The sequence below is a fragment of the Nicotiana tabacum genome, chromosome 22 (genome assembly GCF_000715075.1).
Source record: "Nicotiana tabacum cultivar K326 chromosome 22, ASM71507v2, whole genome shotgun sequence".
NCBI lineage: Eukaryota > Viridiplantae > Streptophyta > Magnoliopsida > Solanales > Solanaceae > Nicotiana > Nicotiana tabacum.
The window spans coordinates 174,138,756-174,159,522 of record NC_134101.1 but is presented as its reverse complement, the minus strand read 5'-3'; the positions used below and the strand labels follow the sequence as shown (position 1 = coordinate 174,159,522).

The 20,767-nt window shown below is 37.7% G+C and overlaps 1 long non-coding RNA gene across 1 annotated transcript; it reads left to right on the top strand.

The window, feature by feature from the left end:
• The first annotated feature begins 12,908 nt into the window (after nucleotides 1-12,908).
• LOC107828014 (uncharacterized) lies at nucleotides 12,909-16,264 on the top strand. The gene is made up of 2 exons (XR_012705087.1): nucleotides 12,909-13,443; nucleotides 16,065-16,264. It is a non-coding gene; the product is annotated as an uncharacterized LOC107828014 (long non-coding RNA).
• Nucleotides 16,265-20,767: the final 4,503 nt, after the last annotated feature.

The window sequence follows — 20,767 nt, the reverse complement described above, 5'->3', positions numbered from 1 at the left end:
ATATTGTATAAGTGTGACATGTAGTCACTTGATTAATTAGAAATATAAACCAAGTATGAGGATTTTGGTAATATCATCCATTTGAGAATTTATGCCTGGAGGGCACTCTGTTTATTGGGTTATGGACCTGTGAAAGATTATTGGCCTAGCTTGGCACGATCAGGACCGACTTGAGGTCGGTGGATAGATTTAAATGTGGAAGTGAGCCTTATATCAGGCCAGTTGTGTTTATTTAAGCAATGCGCTCTTTATGGAAGGATAGTCGCGGTCTTATTTCGTGGTCAGTTAATACATGTAACGATATATTGCACTATATGAGTTGTGAGACGGTTTGGTAAATTCCTTATGTGTTGAGGTTCCGCTCAGCGGTGATGTTATATGAGCAGGATGAGACTTAGATCATGTATCGCACCTCAGTTGTGCTTGAGTTTGTAGCCTATAGCGCTATATGTTTCCTTGGGAATTATATTATGCACCTTAGTGTGTTTATGACCGATATTCGGTATTTTGATGTGATGAGCTATTCAGCTCGACGTATATCTCCTTATGTGAGTTCTATATGTGGATCGGGTGGCACACCGCCATGGGTATGTTGTTTGGATCGGGTTGCACGCCGCAACAGTGTGATGTTTAGTTCAGTGCCCATATTTGCTTTTGTGTGTTCTGTTTCCCTGTTTTCTGAGGAAGTCTATGTTAGTGTGCGAGTTGAGTAGTTCCTTCTAGAGTTCGCCTTCCTTTTGTATCGCGTTCGAATTGATAGCATACTTGCACATTGTGGAGTCTTGTGGGATTTTTTATTATGGCTGAGGTAGTTTATTGCCTGAGCAGTTCGTACTGGGTGAGACGAGGTTACTAGATTTGGGGTCAGTGCAAACTGATTATATGAAGTATATTATAGAGCAAAGATCATTCTTTGGTTTGGGACAAGGTAATGGAACTTGTCAGGAGTGTAGATCCAATGAATTGTTGATTCAGCAGTTGGTTGTGAATTTCGGCACATCTCTTTAGTCGTATCGGTGTTGAAAAAAAATATAGCAAGACCTGTGTAGATCATGAGATGCAATGGGAGCATCAGATTCGTGGAATTTCAACTATTATGTTTAAAGAATGTTATTATGGTTCTATGAGTAAAGTGATGCAAAGTGTGAATTCAGCAAAGTTATGCAGTCATGTTTGGGTACAGCGTGTGGAGATTGATATGGTGGTCGTATGATGGAAACAGGCCTGGCAGGGAAATTCAGGATGTTGGAATTGGGCCTAATGGCTTATTTGCTTGAATAAATAAGTATATCTACAGAATTATCGAGCTAATGTGCTCAACGGAGTAGTGGTAGCATGGGAAGGTGCATGATGTGTTAAACAAGTGATTTCAGACTACTTCAATGTAGTTCTCAGCAAGTTCGAGGACGAACGTTTGTTTAAGTGGGGGAGATTGTAACGACCCGACCGGTCGTTTTGAGCTCCGGCGCGTCATTCAGCAGTTTGAGGCCATGAGCGGCTTCATCTCAGGTATATTTACCTGTGTGTATGGTCAGAATTAAAATTCAGGAAGTTTGGAGTCAAATCTAAATGGAAATTCTCATTTTGAAAGCTTAAAATTGAAGAAATGAACTAGGATTGGAATTTTGAGTAAACGACCTCGGAATTGGGATCCAAAGATTCCAGCAGGTTCGTATGATGATTTCGGACTTGGGCGTATGCCCGGATCGGGTTTTGGATAACCCGGCAGCATTTTGGCGCCTATTGTGGAAGATAGCATTTTAGAAGAAATTGCATCAGTTTGGTTTAAAATGTATTTCAGTGTTATTGATGTTCGTTTGGGATTCCGAGACTGGGAGTAGCTCCGTATGGTGATTCTGGATTTGGAGCGCGATCGGAAGTGAATTCGGAGGTCCGTAGGTCATTTTGGAGCCGTTCGGCTAAAGATGGAAAATTGAAGGTTTTTGAGAAAATTTGGCCGGAAGTGGAAATTTTGATATCGGATTCGAAATGCGAATTTTATGGTTTGGATAGCTTCGTTAGGTTATTTGGGACTTAGGAGTGTGTCCGGAATATCTTTGTGTTGAAATATATGAATTATGGGAAAATTTTGAAAAACTTTTGATATTTAATATTGTTAAAGTTGACTTTGGTCAACATTTTTGGTAAACGGACCCGGAACCGTGATTTTTCGGTCTCGAAAGGTCCATAGAAAAATATGGGAGTTGAACGTGTTTTTGGAATCGAATTCTGAGGTCCCAGGCCCGAGAAATGAATTTTTTCGTGAAATTGTTTTCTGAAAATGTTTAAGGAAAATGAAAGTTGATCAAAAAGTAATGGTATCGGGCTCTTATTTTGGTTCCGATGCCCGGTACAGGTCATATATGTTGGTTAAGCGCTTCCTGTAAAGTTTGGTTACAACGGACGTTGTTTGACGGGTTTCGGCCTTAAATTTGAAAATTTGAAAGTTTATGAAATTTAAAAGAATTCTTGGATTTAAGGCTCAAATAATTGATTTTGATGTTATTTTGGCAATTTGATCGCTCGAGTAAGTTCGTGTGATGTTTTAGAGTCAGTGTTAATATTTGGTTTGGAGCCCCAAGGGCTCGGGAGTGTCTCAGAGGTGTCCAGTTTGGAAGCTCATATCTTGTAATCTATAAGAAATCCGAAAAAGTGCAAAACACGAAAGTTGTAGTCCATACATTCTAGTTTTTGGAAAGTTAAATCATTTACGATTTGGATATAATCTCAGAAAGTTACAACGGATCGAAAAGGGCTGCTGGAGCAATTTCGGCAGAATTTACGATGCACTTTAGAAGCTCATATCTCGGGATATATAAAGAGTTATATGGTGTACAACCTATAATATTAAAGATCTTTGAGTCTAGTTTCTAAATCTTCAAACCGTTTGTCATTTGGATATTTATACAATACGTTATGAGTGTTTAAACAGAAGGTGTCCGACAAGGAACAATTTTAATAGGATGTACAACTTGTATAGCACAAGTGCAAGGTACAACTCGACGAAGCACAGGCAAATTCTTTTATACACGGATTTAGCTCACTTTTCTTCATTTCTTCAAAGTATGGACGATTTTTGGGGAGCTTCAAGAGGGGAGTTTCATCATCAATGTGAAGGTAAGTTATCCCCACCTATTTGAGTTAAGTACATCAATTATGTATGGATTTGAGCATGAAAATTGTAGAAAAATTAAGGATTTAGTCCTAGGGATTTGAAAATAAGATTTGGTGATTTGAGGGGTCAAATGAACTCCGATTTAGTAAATTTTATATGTACGGACTCGCGGCGAGACGAGGAATTCGGTGATGTGACTTTCGTAATTTTTCGAGAAGTGGGCCTGGGGCTCGGGTTTTGCAAATTTCATGATTTTCGATATTTTTTGAGTCTTTTCGATTGGATTATATTCCCTTAGCCTATTGTAATATATTCCTTGTAGTTTTGGCAAGATTCGACGCGCGAGGAGGTCGATTCGAAAGGAAAGGGCATCGCGGAGTAGACTTTTGGCCATCTTGAGGTGAGTAATAGATGTAAATGTTGTTATGAGGGTTTGAAACCCCGGACTTTCACATCGTAACGCTATATTGAGGTGTGACACGCACTCCATGGCAAGTGCGGGGTCGGATACTATTGGGAATTTTGACTTGGTCCATCTCGTGTGATGTTTATACTATACTGGTGATTGATACACATACTTCATTGATATTACTGGGCTTGATGCCATGTTTGGGGCCTTGTGCCGATTTGTAAAATCCTTCGAGGATTGATATTACTGCTTAGCATGATTTGCATATCATTTAATTTCAGTCCAAGGTTTTAAATGTTGTTTTGCAAACTCAGCTATAATTCTAAGTGTTGAAAACTTAAATGATATTTTTAAATGTATTCCGAGCTGGGAACTTCTGTTTTGTAAATGCCCAAGGGGCTTATTATATTATTTTCTGGACTGATTATAAAGTGACTTGAAACAGTGGTAACAATGACACTGTGTGATATACTTGAAATAGTGGTAACAATGACACTGTGTGATATACTTGAAACAGTGGTAACAATGACACTGTGTGATATACTTGAAACAGTGGTAACAATGACACTGTGTGATATACTTGAAATAGTGGTAACAATGACACTGGATGATATACTTGAACAGTGGTAACAATGGCATTGTATGATATAAATTGGTCAGGTAACAATGGCTGACCGGTCAGGTAACAATGACTGACCAAGATATTGCGCTTGGGCTGTAGGAGCCCCTCCGGAGTCTGTACACACCCCTAGTGAGCGCCGTCGACGATAAATAAATGTGGATGGCTCGGGTTGCACGCCGCAGTGGGTACTGGAATGTACCATCATATGCATTGCATTGCATTCATGTATTTGTATTTATACTGGTGTTTAGCTGCTCAGTTCCATATGTTGTTGTATATTCGGATTGTAGCTTACTTTGTGTATTTACTGGATTTTCTTACCTTCGAAATGTAGTTACTTTTATTACGCATTGGGTCGGAGTACTCACTTTACTCTCTGCACCTTGTGTGCAGATCCAGGGCAGTCTTAAGCTTAGTAGATCCAGTTGATCAGCAGATCCAGCCTCTGGGAGTATCGAGGTAGCTGCACGGCGTTCGCAGCCATTGATCTTCTCCCTCCTATCCTATCTCTTTATTTCCGCATTATCGGACTTTGGATATACCGTGTATTAGGATGATATTCTATATTCTAGAGGCTCAGATTCGTGACACCGGGTCCTAGTGAGATTATATTGTATATTTTGTTAAAATCTTCAGTACTTTAATCTTGCTTAATTGATATTTCTTTCCGCTATTTTTGATAAATTGGGTTAAGTGTTGAATATTGATCGGGCTTACCTAGTAGTGTGTTGGGCGCCATCACAATCGGGATTTGGGTCGCGACACTGGGTCAATCTGGTCATTGGTGCAGTAATAGATGATAAACCCTCTACGAATCGATGGTGATACCCGACCAAACCAAGAAAACTCCGAATCTCAGTAGTTGAAGACAGTCTGGGCCAACTCTACACTGTTTCAATCTTTTATGGCTCTGCCTTGATTCCCTCACTCGATACCACATGATCCAAAATCGCCACCGAATCAAGCCAGAATTCACACTTTGAGAACTTTGCATATAACTTCTTCTCTCTCAATGTCTGGAGCACAATCCTCAAGTGTTTCTCATGATCTTCTAGATTGTGGGAGTACACCAGAATGACGTCAATAACCACAATGACGAATGAATCAAGATAAGGCTGAAATATAATGTTCATCGGGTGCATAAATGTTACTGGAGCGTTGTTCAGCCTAAAAGACATCATGAGGAACTCGTAGTGACCATACCAAGTCCTAAAGGCAGTCTTCGCAATATTCGGATACCAATCTTCAATTGATGATAACCTAACCACAAATCAATCTTGGAGAATACTCTGGCACCCTGTAGCTGATCAAATAGGTCATCAATGCATTGTAATGGATACATGTGTTTCATTGTAACCTTGTTCAACTGACGATAACCAATACGCATGCGCATAGTACCATCCTTCTTCTTCACAAACAAGATCGGAGCAACCCAAGATGACACACTAGGCCGAATAAATGCATTATCAAGAAACTCTTATAACTGCTCATATAACTCCTTCAACTCTGCTGTGGCCATACGATATGGTAGAATAGAATGGACTAAGTGACCGCAACAAATCAATGCCAAAGTCGATATCCCAGTCGGGTAGCATGCCAGGAAGATCTGTTGGGAGTACATCTAGATAATCCCTCACTACTTGAACTGACTCAATAGTAGGAGTATCAATACTGACATCTCTCACATATGCTAGATACGTATCATATCCCTTCTTAACCATCCGCTGAGCCTTTAGAAATGAGATAACCTTGCTAGGAACATAATATAAAACACCCTTCCACTCAATCCATGCCAAATCTGGCATAGCGCGCATCATAGTCTTGGCATGACAAACAAGAATAGCATGATAAGTCGATAACTAGTTCATGCCCAAGATAATATTAAAGTCTACCATACTAAGCAGCAACAGATCAACTCTGGTCTCAAAACCACCAAGAACAACTAAACACAACCAATACACACGGTCAACAACAATGGAATCTCACATAGGTGCGGAAACTTAGAAAGAAGAACTCAAGGAATCATGGGATACACCCAAATATGGAGCAAAGTAAGATGAAACATAGGAATAAGTGGAGCATGGATTAAATAAGACTGGTGCATTTCTATGACAAATCAGAACAATACCTGTAATGACAGAGTCGAGTGCAGCAACCTCTGTCCTAGTAGGAAGAGCTTAATATATGGCATGGCCTCCCTCTCTAGGGCGACCTCTACCTGCCCAACCTCCACCTCTAGCTGGCTGAGCAGGTGGAGCGGCAACTGGGGCAGCAATTATGGTGTGAGAAGTCCACGGACCTGACTAAATCCGTGGAGCCTGAGCAGTCTGGGAAGGTGCACCCTACTGAGTCTGGGCAATTTTTGACCATGTGGCGGGTATCACCATACTCAAAACAAGCTCTCAGAGGATCTGGCAGCTAGGACTGGCTCGGACCTAGTCGATTGGACAGACCGATGTAGGTACCCCGTAAAGTAGGTGCACTAGATAGTGGCTGAGCAAAGTGTGCAACTTGGTACCTCAATACAACCGGAGCACCGCTAGAAGTTGTAAGTGCTGAATGAACTAGGCGGCTCACATAGCCCCTACCATAACGAGCTAAAAATGCAGTGTGACCACCACTAAATACCTCTGTGCCATGAGGCCTCTTGGTGTCCCTATCCTCTCTATCACGGTCTCGCATACCCTCCAACCTCTGTGCAATCTCAACCACCTACTGATGCGGATTGTCTGACAACTTCCTAGATATGCTGTATCTAATACTCTGGTTGAGCCCCTCGATAAATCGACGGACATGCTCTCTAACTGTGGCAACCAAGGCTAGTGCATGCCTAGAAAAATCGTTCAATCGCACAACATACTCCGACACTGACATGGTACCCTAGCACAACCGCTCAAACTCCATACACCAAGCATCCGGAAGGGTGTGAGGGATAAACTCTCTCAAGAAAAACTCTGAAAATCGATCCCATGTGTGTGAAGCTTCCTAGGTTGGGCTACCCACCTCGTATGTCCGCCACCACTGATATACTGCTCCCTTCAGCTGGAACCTAGTAAAGGCAATCACACTCATCTCCACAATACCCATAGTGCAGAGAATGGGGTGACACTCTTCAAGAAACCCATGCGCATCCTCTGAAGCCAAGCCACTGAAAGTATGAGGGCGATACTTCTTGAGCATCTCAAGCCTAAGCTCCACCTCCTCATATGTTGATGCCCTAACCACGGGCTAAACTGGAGCAACATGATTTACTGGAATGACCTCTAGGACCTAATCAACCTGGACCTGCTACTCTGAGGTACGAGCCGCAAGAGTCAATGCTCCTCCCTCAGCCTGAGATGTGGCTGATGCAAGTGGGATCAACCTCGCCTATGCTAAGGTACTGAACATGCTCATGAACTATGTGAGGTCTCGTGAAGTGTACGGGGACGGCAATAGGCGCGTCGGGTGTCTGAGCCCCATGGAGCTACTGGTTGCTCCTCTATCGCAGTTCGGGCAGGTGCTCTAGCTGCACCCCATGCTCGTCCTCAGCCTCTTTCCGGCTTTGGCCTCTCGCAACTCGGTCAAGATTTAGTTTTCAAAATCAACCTATTTGCAATCAAAGAAGTGAAGTTTTTCCTAACAGTTCTAGAGCCTCTCGAAGATAAGTACAGATGTCTCCGTACCAATCCGTAAGACTCTACTAAACCTTCTTATGACTCATAACACCTATGAATCTAGTGCTCTAATACCAACTTGTCATGACCCCAAATTCCCTCCGAAGGATGTCGTATTGGCACCTAGTCTCTACGATTGGGTAAGCTTAATAGATAGCAACTACTGAATAGATATGTAAATACCAGATACTGAAAATGATTAAATAATAGATAAAACCATCTGTCAATAGAATCTCACAATCTCACACCCACAATTGATGAAACTGAGTCATAAGCTCTACAGAGTGTAACAAAAATAATTACTACATCACTGTCTGAGAATAAATACAACAGTAGATGAGGATAGAGGAAGGTGACTCCAAGGCCTGCAGACGCCGAGCAGGCCTACCTTGAAGCCTAACCTTAGTAGAGTAATGACGAGGCCAGGTCAAGACACCTACTAGGATATGAAACAGACAGTATAAAATGGAATAAGCTTTTCTTTTTCCTTTAATTAAAAATCCTAAATTAATCTAATTATCTATTTATAAAAATTATAAAAATCACTTAATCCTAAAAAGTAAAAAATCAAAAACTCTAAAAAATAAAAGTGAAAAAATGTAGAAATGGGCCATTTTTGCGACTTTCATTTTTAATAAAGCGAATAATTAATTAATTAATACTAAAAATGTAAAAATAAACCTAAATGCAATGCATGATATTTTTTGTCATTTTTTCATGATTTTTAATAAAATTAAATGTGCACAGAAATGCAAACAATTAATAAAAAACTACAAAAATTATAGGAGTAGTTCGTATATGGCAGAAATTACATGCTCACAATGAAGATCATGTCTGATATGATCAAATTAATCAGTTTCAAATTATGGCCAAAAAAAGAGCCACCTTCAGCAAAGATTAACTGTGTCCGGATAAATCATTCCACTTCGTTTTATTTTTGTCAGATCCACCAAAGTCAAAACAACCTGAAATCGTTATTTGACTTGGACCTTATTCGGGATTTAAAAGTCGATGACAAAATTTATGCTATCGCATCGATGTTATATTAGTTACACTGAGTCCGAGACACAAGTTATATATTCTAAGTCCTAAGCAAAAACAAATACAAAAAAGTTAAAGGACACGATATATAGCCAAATGGATAATTTCATATGTTCACCAAAAAATATCTAGAGAGGTATGAGAAAATAGACCCAAAGTACAAAATATACGAGTACAGAAACCCAAAAAATAACACAAACTAAGGCATTCCCTGCCTAATCTTCATCAGAGCCCAGGTCGTTATCCGATCCTTTGGGATGATACTTTGCTTTAACCTCGGCTTCAAACCTCTTGCCCTCTTCAATATTGTCTAGGCTTGGATCTCCCTAAGAGTCTCACTCTGAAATAGCCACTTCACGTACGCAGGCTTCGTTATAATCTGGGCTTCTGGGCTTCTGGACCAGCATATCCCGAACATCCGAGATCTCGTTCGAAGCCACTTCCAACTTGGACTTTAGATCAGTATACTCTTGGCCAAGAGAGTCAGCCTCTACAACGGTAGAGGTGAGCTGTGCCCGGATCTCCTCGTTCAGCCGAGACCATTCTTCGGTCTTGTCTTTCATCACTCGAAGATGCACTTTGATCGACACCAAATCCTCTTTGGTGGCATCCCGCTCAGATGATAGGGGATCCATTTTGCCTCTCAACTTGTCGGCTGAAGCCTTGACCTTGTTCACCTCCAACCTGAGCTAGTCGATCAAAGTTATCTTTTCCTATACCTGTGAGGTTGCGGCATTAGCATTGATGTTTAGCCTCTCATTATCGATCTCAATCACTCATAAGAATTTCACAACATATAGACCTTAAATGAATGTAGGCGTGGAAGCCGCCAACAAGAACATTTGCATTAAAATGGGTAGAGATCCTGCCTATACATGCTTTTATGTGCTCAAATGTGTTATTATTATTATTATAGAAATCCTACCTATAGGAATTCTATTTGCTCAAAATATGGCATTATACTCCAACATGTTCGATTATTATGTGTTAGTGATCCTACTTATAGGTACTTCATTTGGTTTAAATGTGTTCTATTTTTATCTGTTAGAAATCATTCCTATAGGATTACGTTGATTCACAAATACCTATTCTTTGCAATGTTCACGTAGAGATCATGCCTATAGGAGCATAATCAGATGCCATTTATGTTATTCTCATTACACTGTCACCCGCCTAGAAAGCATGCCTTTAAGGATAAAAGATTGTAAAATCAAGTACAATTGTCAATTGCTAGAAATCCTGCCTATAGGGTGTTCTATTCATGCTGTTAACATTAACTCTTCAAACAACTGCATAATCACAATGACTAGATACCTAATACGTCAAAAATTATAGCTTTACCTTTATAATGCTAGAATCCAGAATAACCTAGCAATCATGTCTATAGGATCAATAAGTTATAACATATGGTCTCAATAATGAATATGTAATATCTGATTCCCTAAATTGTGCACCTGTTTAGAAATCACGTCTATAAAATTGCATTTTACATCTGGAACTGCTGCATGTATTAAAATCTAGAATCACGTAGAGATCATGCCTATAAGATTCAAACACATGCATTCGTTGTCAAAGTGTGGAGGCTACTTGAGCCCTTAACTGCTTTTATATGAAGTCCAACCTGTTTTGCATGACGATTAGTTTTTTGAGCAGCCTAAGTTGAAGTCTAGCACTACTTAAATAGAGGTCCAAAGCCTCCTGGACCATAGGCATGGGATGAGTAGTGCACGCATAGGGTACGATTTAGAATTGAATTAGTACGCTTCAGGTAACAACTTAAAGATAGTAATCGGGTAGCAGAAGATGATAGTCTGTGACCACTGAATAATATGAGTAACACCCCATATTGAGGGAGTTATGAAGTAATATTTATGTTGCACGGGGTGATCCTTTAGGCTAAAAAGTTTAGGACCCCCCCCCCCCGTTCTTGTCTTTAAATCAATTATTTGTATTTAATAATGAACTTCCCAAATTCCTTATTTTCCTGTCCTTGATCATATAAACTAATTCATATAATTGAGTTCGACTGGGACCCACAGTTGTGGACCTCAAAGAGTGCCTAACACCTTCTCTTTGAGGTTATTTCGAGCCCTTACCCGATCTTTGGTGACGCAAACTAGTCAAACAGAGTTATCTACAAAATAGGTGCCCTAACGCACCTCAAACCCGTTAGGTGGTGACTCTCTCTTTTAACCCTACTTCCTTTAAAAGAGTTTTCACGTGTCAAAATGCGCTTTCGCGAGAAAAAGGGGCGTGACATATGATAGATGGGTTCAAGCAATGAAACTTGCAATTAAGGCTCTAGAGGATAATCATACTTGGGAGGTTGTGGATCTACCTGCTGGGAAAGTTCCAATTGGTTGCAAGTGGGTGTATAAGATTAAATACAATGTTGATAGGTCAGTGAAAATATTTAAAGCAAGTAGTTGGTAAGGGGTACACACAGCAAGAAGGCCTAGACTTTCATGATACTTTCTCCTATGTAGCCGAACTTACCACTGTTAGGACATACTGGTGTAGCTACTGCTGCACTGAAGCATTGGCCCATCTTCAAAATGAAAGTGCATAATGCATTCCTTAATAGAGATCTTGATGAGGAGTTCTACATGACACTACCCCAGGGATTTGGTAGTCAGGGGGAGTCCAAAGTGTGCAAACTACTCAAATCCCTTTATGGGTTGAAACAAGCTTCTAGACAATGGAACCTTAAGCTCACACAAGCCCGAACAACTGCTGGTTTTCAACAAAGCAAACATGACTATTCTCTGTTCACTAGACTTATCAACAACAAATTTGCTCTAGTACTTGTATATGTGGATGACATCTTGGTAACAGGAAATGATTTAGAGGAAATCAACCAGCTAAAGCTTCACTTCAACAAAATTTCAAACTAAAGGACCTAAGAGAACTAAGATACTTCCTAGGAATTGAGTTTACTAAATCATAGAAAGGGATACTTATGTCACTAAGGAAGTATGCACTTGAGATAATTTCATAAATAGGCTTAGCAGGATCAAAACCAAAAGACACCTATGGAACAAAATCTGAAACTCACAAGTGTGGAGTTTGATAACTGCACTAACACAAGTAACCATGATGAGGCATTAGTAGACAGGGGGAGTTATCAGAGACTCATAGGGAAGCTACTATACTTCACAATTACCAGGTCAGACATCTCATATGTAGTCCAGTGCTTTAGTCAATTCATGCATGCACCAAAAAGGTGACACTATGAAGCATGTTGTGAGATATGTTAAGAAGCAGCCAGGTTTAGGATTACTTATGTCTAGTAAGAGTGAAGAACAGATATATGCATTTTGTGAATCGGATTAGGCCTCATGCCCTATGTAAAGAAAGTCAGTGACATGGTACTGTATAAGGTTGGGAAGTTCACTCATCTCTTGTAAGGCAAAGAAGTAGAACACCATCTCAAGAAGCTCTACAGAAGCAGAGTACAAGAGCATGACAAGCATAATAGCTGAACTAGTCTGGTTGAAGGAACTATTGGAAGGGCTACAAGTGAGTCTAAGGTCACCTATGGAGTTACACAGTGATAACAAGGCTGCACTACAAATTGCAGTCAATCTCATGTATCATGAAAGAACAAAACACATAGAGATAGATTGCCATTTTATTAGAGAAAATATTCAGCAAGGTATTATTAAAACAACTATATTGCCACTCAATGCCAACCTACGGATATTCTAACAAAGGCATTGGGACATCAGCAACACATGGTCCTTTTATCCAAGTTGAGAATGAAAAATATTTTTCATTCACAACTTGAGGTGGAGTGTTGAAATATATAGTTGTACACCATGTAATTATAGTAGAACTCTTCTAGAAGAACAGTTTGTTAGTGAAATAGTTAGATGGTTAGCATAGTAGAGGTGAAGTCGATTACTTGATCTGTTATATATATATATATATATATATATATATATATATACACACACACACTACTAGAAAAGAGACCTATGGCAACGATTTTTTGGCAACGGTCATAGAACCATTGCTATAGAGTATCTATTGCAATAGTTTTAACCGTTCCAATAGACTCTCCTTCCTATTGGGACACTTCTAAGGTAAAACTATTGCAATCGTCAAATAATCTTTGCCATAGATGTCTCTATTGCTACGGTCACTGTAACCATTGCTAGAGAGTGTTATTTGGTAATGGTTCTATGAAAAAATAATTTATAGCGATGCTTTTCAGTTCTACCTTATTTTCCCTCCTACGTTTAATTTTTCCAAACCTAGATTATGTCCATCCGAAATAAAAAGGAAAAAGTAAAAAAAGACCTCATTTAAATTTCTTAAAATCATTCTTGCCTCGAATACATCGAGCCATAGCTCCGACGAAATCAGTTCCAGTACCTCTAACGAAGGCATCCCTCCGACGAGGCTACACATCTGGCAAGGCGTAACCTTCCCAAGGCTTCCTGTCATTTCTCTTTGCTAGAACCCTAATAGATTTCACCCCTCCGGCAAACAGAGAAGGTGCCAAGCCATGGACTTGCCCAACACCTAGAGGTCATCCTCCTTTTGCATACTCGTGGAATCTGGTCAGCATCTCCAACAAATAAAGAAGACCCCTGAGGTAGCAATTGCTTCTTAGATTGTTTGAATACCATCGTTACTAGGACCTAGGGTACAAAGGCCTCTTTCTCTAATCTTCTACATTATTTTTGCTGCCTCGTTTTTGCCTTTGCAAATCTTTATACTTGGACCCGTTGTTTTGATTTATCATTTGTGTGAGGAATTTTGCATTCCTTAAACTATAGATAAACTTTGTTGGAACAATTTCTTGAAGTCAACTCTTCTATTGTCGCTTCGAAGTTGCAGCAAGGATTTATTTAATTTAAGTTTTGGTGTCAAGTTATTAATATTATACTCCTAAATATTCCACTGCTTATTGATGCATTTCGTCATCCAAAAAAAATAAATACAGCTACCATGGATGGCGTCTCTTAAATTCTTTTGCTAGCTGTGCTAGTTGAATTGGTTGATGAAGTGCACCTGTGACTTAAAATGAGTACCACGACCCTCCCCCCCCCCCCCCCCCAAAAAAAAAAACCATCTTCTCTATCCTTCAATTTTTCTTGTACATTTAGTTCCAAGCTATAAATAATTAGAAGTAAGAATTTGTTGGAGGATCTTAGGGAGAGTAAACCATGTCTAGTATGATAACAATACATTTATATAAGATCAAAAACTGATGTATTATAGTGAAGATTCATGATACTCTGAGTTATAAGTAATTGACTAGAGAAAAGAGTTGGATAATAGTGTAATTGCTAAATCATTGAAGACTTATGCTACCACTAATGACAGGTTGCACAGATTAAAGTAGGAGTTGAGAGGAATTGTATATGGTAAAAAGTAATAATTATTTGTTGTTGCTTGATGTCAAACTAACACCATTGTTATTGGAATATTCGAAATAATGCATAGATTCTAAAGTCTAAATCTTTAAATTACTTTCACGGATTCATCTTAGTAATTCTTTAACCTTTGGTTTTATAGGCATATCACAATTTCTTAGTAGAGTATGTGAACAATGATGAGCTGAAAGAATTATTATATTCTTACTTCTTCCATCACTTTCTGATGTTCTTTTGGGTTAAATTTTGTTAACTTGCTAAATGTATTTATATAACTTCTGTTGCAAATATAATTGATGTATATCGGCCAGAAAAAATGAACAGTAAATTTTGCTGACTATTTGTATAAAATATCGTTCTTAGATAAGATTGTTTAATTAGTAGAAATCTAGCCATCTATATACTGAAGTAGAGTGAATTGTATAAGTACTAGTATATAGACTAGAAGGAATTAATGTAGTATCCATTAGCCATGCCTTTCAGATTGGATACGATTTGTCAGTTGAGGCAGAATACTCAAAGAGATTACTACAAGAAGAGCTAAGAGTTTCCAGGCTACCTGTGTCATTCTTGATAGGTACTCACTATTATTATATCTTTCCACAAAGAATAACTACCTAACGGAATCTTGTTTGTGGAATATTTTTGTTATTGTTAGGACACTGGCTACAAAGCAGTGCTAGTTATGATTTGTGCTATTTATTTTTATTTTTTGCCCAGAATAGGTGAACTTGAGAACTTTTATTCTGATCTTTTAGTATTAAATAATCCATGATTGAGGCCAAAAAAGATATTTGAATTCTATATTTACTTGAATTCTCTCTTTATGATTGTCCACAATTGATTTTATAATTTTCATTATAGCGTGTTCACAAGAAAAACTAAAAAGGGGAACTTGGGATCTGAAGTAATTTTACTGTTGTAGGTTAATTTACTATTGACTGAGATTTACTTAGCCTTCCCAAATGATCACATTTTTTTGTCTCATGAATAATTTATGTTTCTGAATAATATATCTAAGTAATTTTATCTCTGAAGTTCTATTTATAAATAATTATTATAAGTACCTTTGAGTGATAGGCTATCCACGTCACACCCCTTGGGATGCGGCCCTTCCCCGAATTCAGTATAAATACGGGATGCCTTATACAACGGGCTGCCCTTTTGACCTTTGAGTGATAAACGTGGTTAGGATACAATAATAGGCGGTAATGCTTGTGTAATATTTTTGGATAGTACAACTAACCTCAAAGCTAATTTCATATACTAAAAGTTAATGGCATCTTGATTTCTTGTCTGCACCGGAAAGTAAATCTCTCTGATTGTACAAAAATCAAGCACATGACTTAACAGCTTTGTACATGCACATAGAGAAACAAAGATTAACTGCACTAGAAGCAGTTTAAATATATTGAGATATCAAGAGAAAGTGACCATCATTTGGATTCCCTACATCTATTCATTTAAACAGATCTCAGAATGCATTTAAAATAATATCATCTCTCTTTTTATTACAAATGTTTTAAAGATACTTCCTACTCTCCCATCACATAAAATTCCCTTGATGTTTACCTGATTACGCTCTTTTTGTTCTTTGCAAAATAAATTCCTTTTTACAGTTTTAATATTAGTCTTTTAAAGTGGAGTAACAAAGAGTAAAGGAAAGTAGTGAAGACCTTACTTAAATATATTGATTGATTAGTGCTAGATCTTCAGATTTTCTAGGAAACTTTTTTGTCTGAACATTTTGTGGACTTGTGTATGCTAACTTTTGAATTGTTAAAAGGTATTGTATGTCAAAAGAGTTATTGAATTATTTATTGGCACTCTTTTGTAGGTAAGACACAAGAACAACGGAAGATGGAAGTTGTGAAGACCCTACTTAATATTGGTTTCTCGCAGCTAGATTTTCACATATTCTAGGAATCTTGTATTGTAGAACCTTTGCAACTTGTGTACACTAACTCTTGACTTATGAAACAATATTCTATATTTTGCTTTTATATGTGAAACAATAACCTCTCGTGATTTGTACAAGTTTCAATTTTGAAGTGTTCCATTTGACTGGACAACCGTTGTGATAGATAGGCCTATGACCACGGTTGGATAAGCGTTGCAATAGACCAAAAAATCGACCACTAAACTGTTGCAATAGCCCTAATAATAATTGCAATAGTAAGCCAAACCGTTATTATAGCATAAACAAGCGTTGCAATAGCCTCAACTACCGTTCCTTAGAATGATAATGCAACGATTTTGAAGCGTTCCATTTGACTGGATAACCGTTGTGATAGATAGGCCTATGACCTCGGTTGTATAACCGTTGCAACAGAGGCCTATGGCAATGATTATCAAACCAACCGTTGCGATAGATCTATTGGCACGCGACCTGATGTGACGGTCCCTAAACCGTTGCAGTAGGCCTATTGCAACGGTATTCTTATCTATTGCAACGGGTTTTGGTGCGTTGCCATAGATCAATTTTCTGGTATATATATATATAGTGTGTGTGTGTGGAAGTACCGTACATTTTAGTTAGAACTATCTCTGCTTAACCACTGTTTTTCTTTCTCTTAGCTATCCTTTCTCACTCTCTCTACAGACGAGCTTCAATTGCATGAATGGCTGCCGATATCTTCACATATTTTGATATGACGAATTATCACTGTTGAGTTTGTGGTCTATTTCTATAATTTTTGTTGGAAACGCTACGTGGTTTGGCAGGCGAAAGCAAAAAAAAAAAAACTACCAATATTAGCCTCATTTATAAATTGCAACCAATATTAGCCATAAACCAATTTTTATTACAAAAGTGGCTTATTTTCTTCTCTGCTTCGTTCTCTACTTGTCCATGCTTCCCTGCTCAGCCATCTTCAATCTTCAAATCCCTCTTCGTCGAACTCCTCTGTATTTTGAAATAGTCTTAGGGCAAGATTACTTAGCAAAGAAGGGAGTAAACTATGAATAATCAAGTTCTAGTTAAAATCTCTTTGAACTATTCTTCTGAATAAAGTATTTGATTTCTTCCCTAGGAAATTTAACAAATTAATACTACAAAATTACAAAAAGATTCCCATAACAAGGTCAAGCATTAACTATTTTTTTGTCCTCTTAGCTAGTTGGAATTGATGGGTTACATATTTTGGAGTAAATTTCGTGCATAGAATACTGTTTTAGTTGCTTGAAAAGTGAAGAAGACCGATGAGCTAAAATTTCATTAAAAGTTATTGAAGCTCGTTTAAGTTTGAGTTTGACAATTTGGGATCCCCTGTTTAGATCGGGTGTTGTTGGAATATATTGGGCCATTTTAAGGAGATTGAATCTCATGTTTAGGAAGTTTTCGTAGAGATTTGAAGTAGTTTAAATTAAAAATTCGACATAGGCAATGAACAAAGAATAAGAAGGTGTGTAACCCCCTATATATCTCATTTGTGTCCCATATATATCTATGTGTCTCAATTATTTTTATTTGACTCAATTTCAACTACTAATTTTGACTCCAAACCAATTTAAATCACTTCCACTCTTCCTCTTGTATATGTTGTCTCGTCTATGTGTATTCAACGAGTTACAAAAAACCCATTGACTTTTTACCCTAGATATTCTGAATATTGTACTTCATTGGTACCGATAGCCAAAAATGGTTAAATGCATAGAAGGCTAAAGTACTGTAAAAGTGACCATAATATGGACATTTCCGTACTAGGTAAAATTTTCATGCCCAGTTTTGTGCTACTCATAGAATTTGTACTCATTCTTTAAAAAAGTTTAATTGATACCAAATTTTTAGTAACTTCATGCTTCTCTTATTCTTAGTTGTTGCTTTCTTTTTTTTCTTTTTTTTTTTTTTGTACCTAGGGCTTCTTTTTCTTCGTCTTCTTAATTACAAAATAGGTTTGTTAAATTTGTTTTTACTTTGACAATTTGATTATTGGAATTTGTTCTTTATGATATTTGAAAATTATGTTTGAAATGTGCGCTCATTTGGAATAAATTTGTGTGTTGAATCGTATGTTGGATTTGAAATTCGAAGAACAAATATATGCTTCAGAACTTAAGATTCGAAATCCGAAGATGCATTGAAGAGATTGGTCTACTTAAGATTTTAATTTCTGAAATTACATTTGAAAGATAAAGAACTCCAGATTTTATATCTGAAATTGTATTGAAAATATTGGACTACTTAAGATTCAAATATTTGAAGCTGCATTTGAAAAATAGAAGAACTTCAAATTTGATTTCTGAAATTGCATTGAAGAGATTGAACTACGTCAAGATTCAAGTAGGTATACTTTGCAAAAATTTATGCAATATGGATAGAACATTAATGGTGGTCCCCAAAGTGAATATATATCAAAATGCCCCAACTTCTGGGAGAAATTCAAAAATAGCCAGATTTACAATTGGTCGTTCAAAAATAGCACAGTTTCAAAATTAATCGAAATTTAGCCATTTTTCATGTAAAGATAAATCTGAGCGAAAATACTGTTCAAAACCCGGAAAATACGTCAGTATATTATACTGGAGTTCCAACATAAGTACGCTAGAACTCCAACATAATATACTGGAGTTCCAACAAGTAAAATTGTCCAGTATAATATACTAGAGTTTGGAGCACCGGTGCTCCAGTCTCCAGTATATTATACTGGAGTCAGCAAAGTATATCGATCCAACATAATATGCTGGAGTTCATACACAGGTGCACCGAACTCCAGTATATTATGCTGGACCGGTCTCTTTTGCAGCAAAATAGTGGCTATTTTTCATTGACTTCGTAAACGCGGGCTATTTTTGAATGACCAGTCCGAAAACTGGCTATACCATGCTATTTTTACCCAACTTTTAGCCATTTCAAAATTTTCTAGGCCCATAAAACGCCCACCCTAGTCAGAGGAGGGGGAAAAACGTAAAAATTGTACGGGGCGCCCTAATTTAACATATACCAATTTTTTTAAAAAAGGTTTAACTTGTACCCACTTTTTAAATAATTTCAGCCCCCTTTCTCCTCCTCCTCCTCCTCCTCCTCCTCCTCCTCCTCCTCCTCCTTCTTCTTCTTCATCTTCTTCTTCTTCTTCTTTTTCTTCTTCTTCTGTTGGTGCTACTATGAAACTTCAGTTCATGAGATGATTGCCATAAATATGTTTATCAGATTATTTAAAAATAAATTATAAATAATTACGTAAGTTAGTAGATAATAATTTATGAATATTTCCACATAGTTCTGTTCTTTTCACGTTTATTATTTCCAAAATTTATGATTTAGACACTGTTGGCAATCTGATTATTTTATAGTAGTAATACACTATAAAAGAATAAGGTGATTATTTATCTAGTATGTTAGAAAGCTTTTTTAAAAACTTCAGCTTATATAGTGCTGAAGTTTTTATAAATGAACTAAATAACTCCAGCATCTTCTACTGAAGTTTTTGAAAAAGCTTTATGACAAAACTAATAAATCCATGACAAAAAACTTCAGCTTATATAGTGCTGAAGTTTTTACAAATAAACTAAATAACTTCAGCATCTTCTGCTGAAGTTTTTGAAAAAGTTTATCCAGGACAAAAAAAACTTCAGCTTATTTAATGCTGAAGTTTTTACAAATGAACTAAATAACTTCAGCATGAAGTTTTTGAAAAAGCTTTATGACAAAACTAATGAATCCAGAACAAAAAAAACTTCAGCTATTTGAGTACTGAACTTTTTACAAATGAACTAAATAACTTCAGCATCTTATCCAGGACAAAAAAACTTCAGCGTATTGCCTTTGCTACTTCAGGCCCGTCTACTAGAATGCTGAAGTTTTGTGTGATTAACTTTGTTACTTCAGCCCCGTATGCTGAAGTTACGCGAAAAAGTGAGTACGCTTGCAATTTTTTTTACAAAGCGGACACAAGTTAAAACGTGACCCAAAAAGCGGGTAAAGATGCAAATCCCCCAAAACACAAAAGCAAACAAAAACACCATAGGAGCATTATGAATTCGCTCACCTCCCAAGCTAACACTTGCTACTACAACTCAATTCCACGCAAGCCCCGAACTAAGAATTAATCAAATAAGTTGGAAGAACGCGTCCGAAAAGCAAAATAAAATTTACTCGCCAAAAATAACTCCAGAATACCTCATGCACGGGGTATAAAATGGAGTTGTCGATGTAGTTTCACAATGAATTAATGGTTGATTTGCATCCCAACTTAAAATGATGATCCGAAGTATCTACGAAATGATTTGAGCTTAACGACTGTGGTTCGTCTTACCTTATTTTTGCAAGGTGGTAGTTGTTATATCACAGAAAAGTAGAGAAAGATATGAAGCAATGCAGCTGATGACTGATGTGCGCCTCATTTTTGTGTACCAGAGTGAGAATTATCATAAATATGTTTATGATCATCAATGTCTGCAGCAGTTAAAAGGGGCAGCGCGCACATAAAATTTGGGGTGAACAAGAATCATAAGCCTGGAAATGCTTAAAGCCTCTTCACCGGCTGAACATCTCTCTTATGCCGGATCACTTGTGATGTTAAACGCTGGCCACAAATTATA